This window comes from Triturus cristatus, chromosome 10 (genome assembly GCF_964204655.1).
Source record: "Triturus cristatus chromosome 10, aTriCri1.1, whole genome shotgun sequence".
Taxonomy (NCBI): domain Eukaryota; kingdom Metazoa; phylum Chordata; class Amphibia; order Caudata; family Salamandridae; genus Triturus; species Triturus cristatus.
Genome location: NC_140593.1, coordinates 1080402121 through 1080418161, shown reverse-complemented (window position 1 = coordinate 1080418161; position 16041 = coordinate 1080402121). Strand labels below are relative to the sequence as shown.

Below are 16041 nucleotides of genomic sequence, written 5' to 3'. Positions count from 1 at the left end.
AGAGGTGAGAGTAAGTGGTACTGGTGATTGATCCTGAGGAGGGTCATATTTGGGGGCATCAAGACCGGAAGAATGTAAGAGAACATTCTGGAACTGCCGGCCATGTAACGGCCCTATGGGAAATGCAACGACTACAATTCGTTAGGGGCTCGGAGGGGCTCGGAATTGAAACTGGGCTAGTTTATTAAGTATCTTGGTGGAACAAGCCTACCCCTATTGAAGTCTAGAAATGTTACGCAATGCAGGCTGGGTAGTTGGGGACTTTGCACCCAGCTTTGCAGGGTAGCAGGGAGCGAGGGGGAGGGGAGGGTTGGTGTAGTTTTGTACCTGTTATATGCAGGCAATTCAGTGACAAATTGCGGTGGGAAGTGGGGTACCTGAACGAAACAGGAGGGAGTGGGGGAGAGGGACCACAACCCCTTGCAGCCAGGTGTATCTGTACGGGTTGGAATCCAAACTTTAACACCACTGCCTAGTAGCTTGAACAATCAATGACGATATGGTCATGGAATGTGAATGACCTAAATGGCAAGGTGAAATGCACAATAGCTTTGCAATTTATCAGGAAACACGCCCCAGACATTATTCTACTGCAAGAAACGCACCTAAGAGGAAATCAGTGTCAGGCACTAGATATATACGGCTACACTCTACTGGCACACGCGGGATATACCACAGGCACCAGGGGGTTAGGAGAGCTTTGTAGGAAAAAGTTCCCCTTCAACGAGGAAAGACAATGGACAGACCCCCTGGGTAGATGCATGGCATTGAGTGGCCAATGGGAGGCCCAGACTATCAATCTATGCTCGGTGTATGCTCCGCCGAGACTTCCGCCCATCACGTTTGATGCATTGGGATCTCTTCTACTTGAGCTCTCACAAGGGAGTCTGTTCTTTGGGGGGTGATATGAATGACGTGCTTTCAGTTGAGATGGACCTCCTGGGAGGTGTAGCCTCTGGGAGGAGAGCCGGAGCATTGTGTGATTTCCTTTTGACCATGGGGCTGGGTGATATCTGGCGCTATCATCCCAATCTTTGACAGTACACTCACCTTTCCGCTGCACACGGCAGCATTACACATCTAGACTATCTGCTCACACACACGCATGACATGGGCCGGTATAAGAAGGCCAAACACGTGGCTCGAGGAATATCCGATCATTCCCCGGTGTCGGCCATGTTAGAGGATCCCCGCTGGACTTTGTCATGCCCCGGCGAATTGACCCATGGTATCTCTGAGATGCACAATTTAAAGACAGTGTCAGGAAATGCACCGACCACTTCTTTACTGAAAATATGGGATCAGTGGACTCAGGGTTGCCATTATGGGTGGCGTTTAAAACAGTACTGAGGGGCCACGCCCAGACTCCTATTGGGGGCCATCAAAAAGAACAGAAATTAAAATGTATGACACTAGAGAGAGAGAATTTAGACTTAGAGGCCAGGGTGGAAAGAAAGGAAGGTATGCCTGAGGAGTGGGCACATCGCCTCGGTCTATGCCAGAGAGAATTGAGGGAGCTACTGGAAGAGGAGGCCAGGGCATTGGCCAGGGCCTCCAAATACAGGATCTATGAGATAGGAGACAAGGCCAGTAAATTATTAGTATGGTTGGACGAGATCGTGGAGGCTTTTGCGTCATATTATGAAAGGCTATATACATCCACCCTGGGGCACACAGAGTCAGAGTTTTTTGATTTCCGGCGGGACATCGCCCTACCAGGTCTGTCTGAAGCGGATAAGGAAAGATTGGAGGACGAACTGACAAAGGAAAAGATTACAGCGGCCGTCCAAGCCCAGCAGTTGGGGAAAGCCACAGGACCAAACAGTCTCCCAGTGGAGCTATTCAAACTTATGCATGATATGATGGTACTGCACCTCCTCACAATGTTCTAAGAAGCTAACCAGACAGGGGTTTTACTGCAGGACCAGCAGATCGCAACAATAGCCCACTTACTTGCACACTAAAAAGGTATTCACATCACCGCTTGGTGAGACAGTCACGGAACGACCGAGGAACGCGCCACCCACCGAGCGCCATTGTTGTTAGCGGTCTATTTGAACAAGGGGATGCAAGCGCGCAGCGCGCGCGCGCAGCGGGTGCGCCGGAGGCGCGCCAGAGGCAAGCCCGTCTGCGCCCGTCCGCGCCTTGGTCGCGCCCAGCGCCCCCCCTGCTGGTGCACCCAGTACAGGTCGGATCTGTTATTCGAGGGACAGTCTGTTGAGTATCGGTAAGGCTGGACGGGGGGATCTCTATTGAATTTGATATGTGGCTTGATCAATAGCAGGTCCCTGATAAAGCATCATCAGGAGATTTTTGACCTGCTTGAAGATCTGAATCTGGATTTCCTTTTCATTACCGAGACCTGGACTACCCCAGATTCCCTGGTGGAAATTGGGTTTGCCTGTCCACCAGGCTATAAAATTCTTCATAAACCCCGCTTAACGGGAAGAGGAGGAGGAGTGGGGTTAATATTCAAAGAGAAATGGGACTGCGCATTGCTGCAGGTAAATGAGATAGCTGGGCACGAGCTTTTGGGTTTTACTTTACAAGAACCCAAAGGGAGAGTGCTGACTGGCCTGGTCTGTTACAGACCTCCGGGCCCTGATCACCAGCTACAGGCCCTACTTGACACAATTGCCGACTTAGCACTAACACATTCTAGATTGCTAATACTTGGTGATTTTAATCTCTGGGGGACAGGGAGCCTGGGGAATCATCTTCAAGCTCTCTGTCAAACCTGCGAAAACTGCGGCCTATTTCAACACATTCAAGAGCCAACTCATCAGGGAGGACATGCGCTTGACTTGGTCTTCGCCAAGCAGTCCGAGCTTGAGGTGTTGAACATATCCCCGCTAAGCTGGACAGATCATTTCCTGATACGTTTTAGGATTACTATATCTAGCGCTTCTCCCACAGGGAAAAAACAAGCTTTCTTTCGATGGGGCCGAGATTGGTCAAAATTACCTAGTGAGAGTCTAGCTTCTCCTTTTACTGAGCAATATCTACATGATCCTGATGTCTCAGTAGAGGAGAACTATAATAGCTACAGCAATTTTATAAACAATACGCTCGATTGCTGCATTCCCAGGAAAAGACGTAAAATCAAGGGCAAACCCTCTGCACCGTGGTTCAGTGAGGAATTGAAAAAGCGCCTCTCTGCCCGCCGGCAGGCAGAACGAAGATGGCGGAGGTCGTACTCTGAGTCAGATGAAACAGCGTCCAGATTAGCCCAAGCCCAATATAATCAAGCCATTAGGGGAGCCAAGGCACAGTTCTATGCCAACTCTATCTTACAGGCGCCCAATAGTACTAAGGATCTTTTCAAAATTGTTAAAGACCTTAGTAACCCTGGGTGTACGGCCAATGGAATCCAGCCATCACAAAGGCTCTGCAATGAGATTGCCGCCTTCTTTATTGATAAGGTGGCCAAAATTGTGGGGGGCTTTGTTTCTGATTCTAAGGGCTCACCATTAACTATCAAGGACAATAGATCGACCACATCACTGGAAAATTTCCAACCCCTCACAGAGGATCTTTTCAACAGTTTAGCACTGGAGGTCTCACCTGGATCACCTCTTGACCCCCTTCCTCATAAAATATGGAAGGATCACGGCCCCATCCTTTTTCCGGCCTTACGGCTCATCTGTTGCCAATCCTTGAATGAAGGAGCGGTACCAGGCGTTTGGAAGCAAGCGATGGTGACCCCCCTGTTGAAGAAGCCATCCCTGGACCCCTTGCTGCCAGCTAGCTTTCGCCCCATATCATTGCTGCCTTTCCCTATTAAAATCGTGGAAAAGTTGGTCAGTAGGTCTCTGTCATGCTACTTAGAGGATAATCTTCTCCTGGACAGGGACCAGTTTGGGTTCCGGCCAGGGCATGGGACGGAGACCGCTCTGATCACAATGATGGATAAGTTGAGAATGCAAGCCGACAGTGGGACCTCTTCAGTGTTGGTCCTACTGGATATGTCGGCCGCATTCGACACGGTCAACCACGCAGTACTGATGGCAAGACTAGAGAGTATTGGAGTAAGGGGATGTGCCCTGAAATGGTTTCAATCATATCTGTCAGGTCGACAGCAGGCGGTCAGTATGGTGCCTTATGTCTCCTCATGGTCTCCAGTATGCTCTGGAGTACCCCAGGGCTCAGCAATCAGCCCGATTCTTTTTAATGTCTATCTAAGCCCTTTGATCCCCATCATAAAATCTTTTGGGATTGATGTTATCAACTATGCCGATGACATTCAATTGTCTTTTTCCATCCACGGAAAGCATGCAGTATCCATGAGTTCCTTTCAGGCGTGCATGGGGCAGATCTCAGACTGGCTTGGAGTTAATTCTCTCCAGCTTAATGCGGGGAAAACAGAGCTGCTGTACTGTGGTGCAGCGAGACTGTCCAGACAACTGATAGGTGAATTCAGGCTCAGACCAGAGGATGCCCTTATAGAGGCATCCAGGACGGTGCGTAACCTGGGAGTCATGTTTGATGAAGACCTTCAAATGAAAACCCAGGCCAATAAAACAATCGGCATATGTTTTGCACTATTGAGAGCCCTCCGTCAGATCCTCCCTCTACTGTCTAGTGAAGTGAGGCCTTTGGTGGTCCATAGTATCATCATGAGTAGACTGGACTATTGCAACTCCCTGTATCTGGGTGCTCCCAAGTACATTCTACAGGGGTTGCAAAGAGTCCAGTCTATGGCAGCTAAACTGGCCCTTAAGAGACAGCGTAATTCCTCCGCGACGCAGGCACTGAGGGATTTACACTGGCTTCCTATCAAGGACAGAGTCAGTTTTAAATCTTTATGTCTCGTCTTTAGAGCACTCCATGATTCCGGTCCGCTCTCCTTACAAGAACGGCTTACCTGGTATGCGCCCAAAAGACTTCTTCGGTCCGCCAGCCAAAGCCTGGCGTCTGTTGCCAGAGTTAACTCGACAAAGCTAGGGGGCAGAGCTTTCGGCCTGGCAGCAGCCTGTCTATGGAATGAAATTCCCCTAAGCCTTAGACAAGTAGACTCTTTACTGTCATTTAGGAAAAACCTTAAGACCTGGCTATTTGCCAGAAACAGCTAGTAGGTTCCCGTCTAGTGGCCGAATCGATTGGTTGCCTTATGTCATCATGGTCTCTATGCGCCAGGATACCCGTGGGGTGATAGTTGCGCGATATAAATATCTCATACAATACAATACAATACCCAAAGAGGGCAAGCCTCCGTTGCCGAACATATCGACTGATGCCTCTGTTTAATTTTGAAGTGAAGGTACTGGCAAAGGTTCTGGCCATGCGACTGAGTACGGTAATATCCTCTCTCGTACATACAGACCAATCAGGTTTTATGCCTCACAGGGGTACCACATTCAACCTGCGTAGACTATTCAGAATTTTGCATGTCACAGAGTTAAACTCTTCGATGCCATTGGCTCTTCTGTCCCTGGATGCCAGGATGGCTTTTGATAGCGTGGAATGGAACTACCTGTGGGCGGTGCCAGGGAACATGTGGTTTGGACCGAGGTTTATCAGTTGGATGAAATTGCTATACGAACAACCACTGGCTAGGGTGCAAGTTAATTCAACCGTTTACCGCGAGTTTCCCTCACAGAAGGGGACGAGGCAGGGATGCCCCCTGTCACCAATTTTATTCACCCTGGCCCTAGAGCCATTAGCTGCATGGGTCCATCAAGACCCATTGATATGGGGCATTCCCATTGGCAACGAGTGGGACGAGCGTACATCTTTATACGCAGATAAAATTCTTCTATATGTCCAGCGCCCAAGGCAGTCCATCAATAGAATCCTGCAAATATTCTGCATCTTTGGAGACTTCGCAGGGTATCATATCAACTGGGATAAATCTCTATGTTTTCCACTGGTAGGAGCTGCCCACAAACTAACGTCCAGTTGCGAGGTCCCATTAGTGCTGTATGGGTTCAAATACCTGGGGATAAATATAACAAGGAACCCTCCAGGAGTTTTATGACCAGAACCAACTGCCCCAGTTAGAAAGATTCAAGACAGATGCCCAGTGGTGGAGGTTGCTACCTTTAACATTGATGGGCTGCGCTGCTTTATTTAAAATGATGGCACTCCCACACCTAATATATGTTTTGCAGAATGCCCCATACTAAATTCCGACATTATTCTTCTGGTCGATAGAGGCAAAGTTGCAATCCCTGTTATGGAGTAGTGGGCTTCGGGCATAGCTCCGCACAAATTACAAAGGGGCGTCTACGAGGGGTGAACTAGCGGTCCCGGATGTAAAATTGTACTACTGGGCCTCTACAGCTGGAATGATGGCTTTAACCCAGATCTAATGAATGGGAGTGAATGTATGATTTATTCAGCATTTCGTCCATCATTTGTTTGCGTAGCAACTTTCACCCTAAGTGGGAGGGGTATGCCCAGACATGGGTCCCTTGCTCACTGTGCCACTGGATTCAAGCTAGCCTGGCTGATGAAGGGTAATACCCAGAAACCGGTCCCAGGATGCTTGTTTCCGGTCCAGGGAGGACCTGACTTGGCAGTTCGGGCTGGACTGTTCCCATGAGAAACAAGGTCAAGACTGATTTGCATATGGCTGGGTCTAAACTGGGGTGGCATGGTGAGCAAAAGAACAATGGATTTAACCCAGATCTCATGACTGGGGGTGAATGTATGATTTATTCAGCATTTCGTCCATCATTTGTTTGCGTAGCACCTTTCACCCTAAGTGGGATGGGTATGCCCAGACATGGGTCCCTTGCTCACTATGCCACTGGATTCAAGCTAGGCTGGCTGATTAAGGGTATTACCCAGAAACCGGTCCCAGGATGCTTGTTTCCGGTCCAGGGAGGACCTGACTTGGCAGTTCGGTCTGGTCTGTTCCCATGAGGCACAGGGTCAAGACTGATTTGCATATGGCTGGGTCTAAACTGGGGTGGCATGGTGAGCAAGAGAACGATGGATTTAACCCAGATTTAGACTGTTACGGCCTCCATAAACGCCGGGTCCAAAGCCCCCACAACTACAGGAGGGGTGACTAGAAAATGGAGGACACTTAACGAATCTGACTTCGTTAACACACTGTCCAGCACAGCCCCGACTTTCAACCCCGATGTCAACATCATGGAAAAAAACATATCTAATTGGTTATTGTCGGCCTCCAATATTCATGCTCCCCTCACCAAATTCTCCCGCGCCCGTCACTCGGACGCTCACAAATGGTTTTCGGCAGAGCTAAAAAAACTAAAACTGATGCTCCGCCAAAAAGAGAGGAAATGGAGGTCCAGATACTCCACTGAAGATAAATTGCTGTTTGTACAGGCTTGTAAAGAGTATAAACAAGCATTGGCATAGCCAATAGGTCTCGCCTTTGGGACCTTATAAGTGTTTAGCCATGCGGCCGCTAAAGTGAAAGTGATCACGATCAAACATCAAAGCGGCCGTGCGGCCGCGAAAGTGAAAGTAATCGGGGTAAAGCGTGGCACGCGCGCCCGCACACATGCACTGTAGCTCTAGGCTGGCCTGGTAGCACTTTTTGGAGCCCTCTCAATAAGTCTCGCCAGATCAGTGCATGCGCTGGGTCAGGCGAGACCTAAAAAGTAATACTGGAGACAAAGGCAGCCTATTTCTCAGCCAGAATTCTTAACGCTCAGAATAAGTCGAAAGAAATTCACGATTGTAAATGACCTTTGCAACTCTGAGAGAACACTTCCCAATCAGTCTCCGACTCAAGAGCTATGTAATTCCCTGAATTACTATTTCCAGGACAAAACCTCCACCATTAAAGCCAGCATATCTACTAGTACTTATCCAGAACCTCTGTCCAGCGGGCCTACTAACTCTGCAACCCTTTCTCATTTCCCATCCATCTGCCCTCAGTTATTCTCGGACCTAATGACCCGTGTTAAATCTGGGTCCCCAAACGACTGCTGTCCCTCCCAAGTTATGAGGCTTGCCCTTGCTAACCTCTCTCAGCATGCGCTTCCCTTTCTTAATCAGTCTTTAGCGCAAGGCTCGGTCCCCACAGCCTTTAAGAACGCCATAGTGGTTCCCCTGCTGAAAAAACCAGGGTCTGATCCTTTGCATCTATCAAACTATCGCCCTATTTCTCTCCTCCCTTTCCTGGCCAAAATCTTAGAAACCCATGTTACAGGCAACCTCTCCTGTTTCATTGAACAAACAGAATATCTAGAGCCCCGCCAAGCCGGTTTTCGGCCTGCCCATTCCACGGAATCAGTGATTCTTGCAGCACTGGACACCCTTAGAGCTAATTCAGATAAGAACATCCCTCAGGCCCTGGTGCTACTGGATCTGTCGGCCGCTTTTGACACGGTCGACCATAAAATCTTGTTGGATCGTGTCACACAGGCCGGCATACAGGACTCCGCATTCAACTGGATAAAGTAATTTCTCGAAGACAGGACACAGGCAGTTCGCCTTGGTCCTTTCACGGCCCCCAAACTTCCCACCACCTGTGGGGTGCCACAGGGCTCGTCCCTATCTCCACTTCTTTTCAACTTATATCTTAAACCATTGATTCACTCACTAAAAGACAGAAAGGTAACTACCTTCAACTATGCTGATGATCTTCAGCTAGTGTTCACCCTGGACTCTGTTGATTTAGTGGCCGAATTCCAAGCCACCATGCTTCATATCCAGCGCAGGATGGATCTCAACCATCTCAAACTTAACCCAGGCAAGACTGAACTGGTTCTGCCTGGGAAGAGTGAGACTCTCTGGGGACATCATTATTGGCCTACCGAACTAGGAGCCCCCCCAACCCCTCATCCGCTGTGAAGAGCTTGGGGGTGACCATTGACTCTGACCTGTCTCTTAAAGGACAGGTTGGTGCAGTGGTCTCCTCATGTTTCTTTCAACTGCGTAAAATTCGCAAGATCGCCCATCTACTATTTCACTCAGCACTTACACAAGTTGTCATCGCCTTGGTCCTCTCACGTCTCGACTTCTCCAATTCCATTTATTTTGGCCTGCCCCTGTTCCTACTTCACCGTCTCCAACTGGTGCAGAACCAGGCCGCAAGATTCATTTTTAAACAACCTAACTGGCATTCTGCCAGACCTTGGCTATCTGAACTTCACTGGCTCCCTATAGCCCAACGCATAGCATTCAAGACTGGCTGTCTGATATTCAAAGCACTATATTGCAGGAGTCCCAAATTCATCAACGACATGATTTCTAAACATTCACCTCGTCGCAACTTGCGTTCTGCCCATCTCCATCTTCTAACCCTCCCCCATTTCAAGCTCAAACGGCAAGGTGGCCGTAGGTTCTCCTATCTCGCCCCTAAACTTTGGAAAACCATACCCCTAGCAATCAGGAGCTGTGACAATCTGTTAGGTTTCAGAAAAGCTCTCAAAACTTGGTTATTTACGCAAGCTTATGCATAGGCCCTCTCGCTGTCTACACTACTCAAGTCTAGCGCCATAAAAAACCCCTGGTGTCCGTGCGCTTTTACAAGTTCCTTATAACATAACATAACAGATATTATGACTGGGGGTGAATGTATGATTTATTCAGCATTCCGTCCATCATTTGTTTGCGTAGCACTTATTTAAAGTGATGGCACTCCCACACCTAATATATGTTTTGCAGAATGCTCCGTACCAAATTCCGACATTATTCTTCCGGTCGATAGAGCAAAAGTTGCGATCCCTGTTATGGAGTGGTGGACTGTGGGCATAGCTCCACACAAATTACAAAGGGGCATCTACGAGGGGTGGACTAGCGGTCCCGGATGTAAAATTGTACTACTGGGCCTCTCAGCTGGTTACGGTGAATGACTGGGCCTTTGGGGACCGGGCTGAACCAGCTTATAGGGTTGATAGGTCGTATATGGGGGTCAGGGGATATCCCTCTCTACTATACGATGGGAAAAAGATTCAGGTACTACCGGTACATACACAAACAGTGGTTAAAATTTGGTGGGAGGCGTCAAAATACTTGGGCTGGAAGGGCAAGCTGACGGCAATGACTCCCTTATGGGCCAGCAACCAACTGGGGGAGGTTAGCAGGTTGAATGGCTTCAGTAATTGGGAACTGCTTGGTCTGGAAAAACTCAGAGATGTCTGGAGGAACCAGACTTTTGTGACGTTTGTGGCCCTCCAACAAGAGTATGAAATAGGCCCTGGTGAATGGTTGTGATAACTGAAGCTGGGCCACGCGTTGCAGGGTCACATCTGTGAGGGTGAGGACTTGGTGGAGGCATCCTACCTAGAAGATAGACTTCTGACAGACCCCATAGAGAGGAAGGCAATCTCCTTAATATGCATAAACAAAAAAATTGGTGAACAGCGCTCCAGATCCCTTGGGACCACTCAGATTAGCATGGGAAGGTGATATGGGTAAAACAGATGATGCATACTGGATAGAGGCTCTAGAGAAGTTGCAATAAGCTCCTGTTTTCATCTGATTCAGTTGAAGGTCTTACATAGAATATATTGTTCCAGAGGATTGTTGTGTCGCCTGGGCAGAACAGAGTCATCCATGTGCCCTAGGGGGTGTAGATACAAAGGCACATTCTATCACCTCCTCTGGGAGTGCCCGAAAACATAGAAATATTGGGGTGAAATCAAAAGTGTCATGGCACAGGTGACCGGGTTTGAGGTTCCCGTGAAGTCACAGTGGCGGAAGTTTCCCAGAGATACACCGAAGAAGAGTTTATCAGTTTAGTTATCACCTGTGTTCCCACACTGCGTAATCCCAGTGGTCATGAGCATATAGTTTACCATTACATCAGTCTCCTTTTCTACATTTCACTTCCTGTTAGTGATTGATGGGGAGGAAGATTGGCCTAGGTATACCAAAATTTAGCTAGCACTGGCGGCAGTAGTGGCAAAGCGCAAAATGGCCATGGTGCTGTGGGGCCCGGGCGCTGCCGAGAGTGGTGGACTGGCAGACTGATCTGAACTGGCGTTGGCTAGCTGAATGGACAACATATTAAAGTAGAGGATGCCCGAAGAAATGGGTGACAATGGCAGGCATGTCAAGGGCTCTAAAGGGGCTCTGGTTGGGTGGGGATGGTCGCCCATCACTACCGTGGTATTCTCTTTGTGTGCATAAAGTCAAATGTAAACTTGGTTGAATATTATTTGAATCCATTGTGTCACTGATGTACTACTTGCTGAGCTGTTTGCAATAAAAAGATTTATAAATAGAAAAAAAAAAACTTTTCAGTTTTACAACACAAGAAAATATTATTCTTATTGGCACACGAAAAGGCACTATTGGCTTTGAATTATTGTAACCAGAAGACCTAGTTTAAACATACAAGGATGGCTAAAAATATTTAAAAGAGGATGGGGAAAAAAATAAAAGAAATATAAAGCAAAGTATACATTAGGAGGACATCTACATGTGATCAGTTAAATATACCATCATCATTCACAATGCACGAAAACGAGTGACTAAAGTGGGCTAACCCAATACCCCATGCTCTATGTCGAGTCCAGAGGAAGTAAATGTGAATCACAATGGAACAGCTCAGTAGATGAAGAGGGCTGACCCAAAGCCGCTCTATGTAAGTATATGTGTATGCATTTTTATTTATGACTATTTGTGATTATAGTGAGGCTGGGGAGAAAGTTGAAGTGGTCTCTAGGCCATTCTTAAAAATAATTTTAAGCTGGACCTTTTATCCAAAGAGCTCTCTACATTGCACCTTTATTTAGTCCACTGTTACCCAATTTAACTTGATGCTGACTTCACTGGTATTTAAGGAAAGAATGGATCATTTGGCCATGCCAGGAACTGAAGCTATAGGTCAGACAGATACAGGCGCTTAGCCCACAGAGCTTTATGAATGCATGTGCAGGGTTTCAACAAAAATGTTTGGAAATAAGATAAGTAAAGACAAAACAGTATAGTATGCAGATGAATAAAAATATTCCTTTAGAGTTCGATTAGGGCTGGCTTTAAGTGTGACCGGTGCAACTGCACCTGGCACAGAGTTTGAGAGGTGGAGATAGTAGTGTTTAGAAATAACTTATGGATTTAAAAGCACCTGCTGCAGAATTCCTTGTGTGTTCAACAGTTTTTAGGCAACAACAAAAGTGTCACAAGAACTTTGGTATTCAATGTTCCTGCTGGAGACAGATTGGAGTTTTGTCTAGTAGCAGTTTTAACTCATCCTAAAGTAATGCAGAAGGTTAACATGCCTGCTGCAAAGAACGTGTTCCATGCGGATCAGAGTTGAATTTTATGTATAAAGCTCAGTAGGTTACTGATTTTGTCACAGAGATCCTTTTGTTACTTGCAGTTCATAAGTTACAATCATAATATAGCACAGTGACCTATGAAGCATCATCAAAGAGCTGTATGCAAACTGCATGGTATAAGTGGGAACATTATGCTTTTTTGCCCAGTCTTTCAATATCCTAATATTGCTAAAAAGGGTTTGTTTGGCTAGAAATACATTCCTATTAGTAAAACACAACCTAAGTCACTGTGATACTTTTTCAATACTGAGTGTGTGGTTGGCAAGACCAAATACTCTTACAATATGGTTGTAATCTACTTGGTTTTACCCTTCTCCACCTTTCCCCCTTCCATGTTCTTCCTTAACAATGTTCTGACAGTTGGTGAGTCAATATTCCACAGCTGCCTCCAGCAGACTGGAACCTGTTGGTGGTGTAAGATGCATTAAAGATTCCTCTTCACTTACTCAGTGTTACGTCTTTTAACACTGGCGACGACCAGCTACATGGGGGCAGCCACACCACCATCCCAGCTGTATTCTACCTACGATAAAGCAGTACTCCAAGACAGCAATAATTATTTTGAAGACCTTCACGTTACGTCTCTGACAACTGCCAAGGTACTGTTAATCCATTTTCTTAAGAGAATTGTATTCTCCCATACATCCCTATCAGATCTCAAGAAGCCTTATCGTGTGCCCAGGTAATTTCTGTCTCCAATATCAGCATTCCTGTGCCGTCTCCTTGACTACGGGGGGGGGGGGTGGTCTCTGCCCTACTATTCAACCTTCTGCCTTCACGAGACCACCCAGGGAGGCTCTTCATTCTCCAGTTTGGTGTCCTGTTGGAGCTACTTGTTAACGGAGATTCCGTTGATAACATTGAAATTGGATTTTCTTCAAGACACCCGGAGAGACCTTGGCCATTTTTTGAGCCACGCACCTTCCACATCTTCTGTTCTGCTCGGAGAGTGTTCCCGGCATTGAAAAATGTGTACAAGTGGGATTCCTGTGTGGCCTTCCTTCATCTGTGCCCACCGTAATGTCGACCTACGCATTTCCACAGGTTGGGTGTAAACTAGGCAGTGACGGCCTGTAGCTCCGCCTTGGTGTACGCTGACGGGCATTGCAAGCTGCTGCTTTTTCTCCGCCATATTACCATTGCTGATGGGCACAGCTGACTCCTATTGCGCTATCTACCACGTTGGCACTGACGGGCACAGCAAGTCCATCAATTTCACACCTGCTTCAACATTTCGCTGACCGGCACAGCTAGGTCGTCAGTCACTGGATTCCTTTTCGCTGACGGGCACAGCAAGCTCGTCAGTCACTCGTTTCCGTACACTGACACGCCCAGCAAGCTTGTCGCTCACTTTTCCCTCTGGTTCGCTGATAACTCAACTAACTAGACAACAACAGAAGGGATTCCTTCTCACTGTACTCACGTTACTAGCACAACAAAGAACTGTATTTTTTTATTTCTACTGAATTGATACTTACCATTGTAATTCGTAGCTGGCTTGGTATTAACCCTCCCAAGCCCTCCTTGTTTACTCCCCTTGGCTACCTTTCTCTGTCAAGCCTGTTAACTTTGTATTTTGTATTATGGCTGCCTTGAATATGTCCTTACCACCTCCATTCTTAAATGAAGTCGGTGAACCAACTATTCCTGGGAAAGAATGGAAAGATCTGTTTTAGTCTTATCTTATAACTATTGGTGGGGACAAATTCTCCCACTGCAGGGAACAACATATTCTGTTGCACAATTTGGGTATTGAAGGTCGTAAAACTTGATGAAGGGGATGGTGACTTCAATGTTTATTTAGCGACTGTGAGCAAGTTGGAGAAACATTTTGGTCAAGCCATTATGTAGTTTTAGAGAGACACACATTTTTCTCAAGAGTCCAAGGCAAAAATGAGAAGATCCGATCATATATTGCTGTGCTCAAAGGTCTGGTGAGCACTGAATCCTGTAATGAGGTCAATGCCATTTCCAAACATGAGAGTAAAGAGATTCACAGGTCAGATAAGGACTACAAACTCAAAAACAAGCATTGGCATAGCCAATAGGTATCGCTTTTGGGACCTTATAAGTATTTAATTATGCAGCACAATATCCTTGGTGCAACAACATCAACTGTTGCATGGCTAAACACGTATAAGGTCCCAAAGGCAAGACCTATTGGCTATGCCAATGCTTGTTTGTTAAAGCTTCCATTCTAAAATAGTTGGCATGTACGTGCAAGCAAGGGGTATATCAGCGAGTGAAGACCGATCTGTGAGTGAGGTAGGGTGCAGTGAGTAGTGACTGACTCAGGCAAACAGCAAAAGACCCCCGATTAATACAAATCTTCACTGTCCTGGTAAAGGCCAATAAGCAATTAACAGCGCCAACATCTCCCTGAAATGGATACAGATGTCACTGAGGTTTCTTCAAAAGGCTAACAGTGCGGGGGGGCGGGGTGGGTTGTTGACTACATTATGTCAGCCTCCCTGAAGTCCTGCCTTTAAAGTTGGGTTTTCTCTATTGAGGTGCACAGGCCCAAAGATAAGATCTGCCAGAGGCGGGAGCCCGGGGCAGCGCGCGGGCTGAGGAGGGAAGGCGCGGAGGTGGGAAAAGTGCTTGTCAGAGAGGAAAGTGAAAAGGGCGGAGGAGCGGGCAGAAAACAAACCGCGGTGAAAAGAGAGTAGCAGTAAAACACGTAAAGGAAATAATAGACGAAAGGAAAAATAAAATGATGAGATAAGATAGAAAGAGGTGTAGGGAAGATGAACAGTGTAAATCCCAAAGAGAGAAGAAGGTGACAGAGAACAGGCGAAATAAACACGATAAAAGAAGAGATTCGGCAGAGGGCAAATGGAGAAGGCATGAATGAAAGAACCGGAGAAAACAGACATACACAGCAATATCAGGGGATTCTAACACTTTATATACTTCTTTATGTAACGTAAACTCATCTAACCTGCATTTACGCACATCAACAAAATCCGAGCGAACCACGAGAGTCCTTTTTTCTCTGTTTAGACTGTCATTTCAGTCAACAGGCAAAGATTGTCACGCGCACGTCAAAACCCGGGTTCGTGCACGTTCATCTTCCCCAAGCACGCGCTCGTCTCTCGCAGGGACGTGTGCTCTTGCAATTCTACGATGTTGAACATGAAAAAAAATCCCCTGAGGGGGAAGGGAAGGAAGAGGGAAAATGGCGGAGGGAGGAAGCGGGTAGAGGTGGGGGTTGTGGCATCTATCTGATCGGATGGGGCACCTACGGGCTGCGGCCGAGGAAGAGGAAGGCAATGTCATGAGGCCAGGGACGCAAAAGGAGCGTGTCTGCCTGAGATGAGAAGCTCATAGGAAGGGGTGTGAGAACTTCTTAGAGGATGGGGGAGGGATTAGATATATTGTAACTAATTTCTCTGCAAATCGAAGCAGGCATATCGCATATTAGCAGTTAAGGAGGTAAGGCCCTGGGCAACAGCGAAAAGTGAGTGTGTGGCCCTGTGGTGAGCAGAGTTTTCAGAGTTGCGCTTAATGTGTAAAGGAGCCCTTTCCCGCTGTGCTTGCGGGAGTTGTGTTGCGGAGGTTTTGATAGACTTGTGTTAGTTGTTAGTATGGCGGCTGGGACTGTGTGAGTAAGGTACAAAGCAGCAAGAGTCCACAGGCAGATGAGAGGTTTAGTGAGAGAGTCCGCTGGGGGTAAGGCTGCTGGGGCGCTGTGGTGAATTTAGGATGAGGCGCATCGATAATGGGGCTTGAGGGGGGTATGCAGCAAGGGCTATGGAGTAAGCAGGAGATGCTGTTAGGCTATTGGAGAGGCTTTGTAGGGGTTGATGAGGTTATGGGTAGCGGGTAG

At 47.2% G+C, this 16041-nt stretch overlaps 1 long non-coding RNA gene across 1 annotated transcript in view; it reads right to left on the bottom strand.

Annotated features, from left to right (window-relative positions):
• Positions 1-15251, bottom strand: part of LOC146796595 (uncharacterized) — a 109974-nt gene extending 94723 nt beyond the window's left edge. Inside the window, exon 1 of the long non-coding RNA XR_014969944.1 lies at positions 15154-15251. This is a non-coding gene — a long non-coding RNA (uncharacterized LOC146796595). The remainder of the gene's footprint in view (positions 1-15153) is intronic.
• Between the last annotated feature and the right edge of the window lie 790 nt (positions 15252-16041).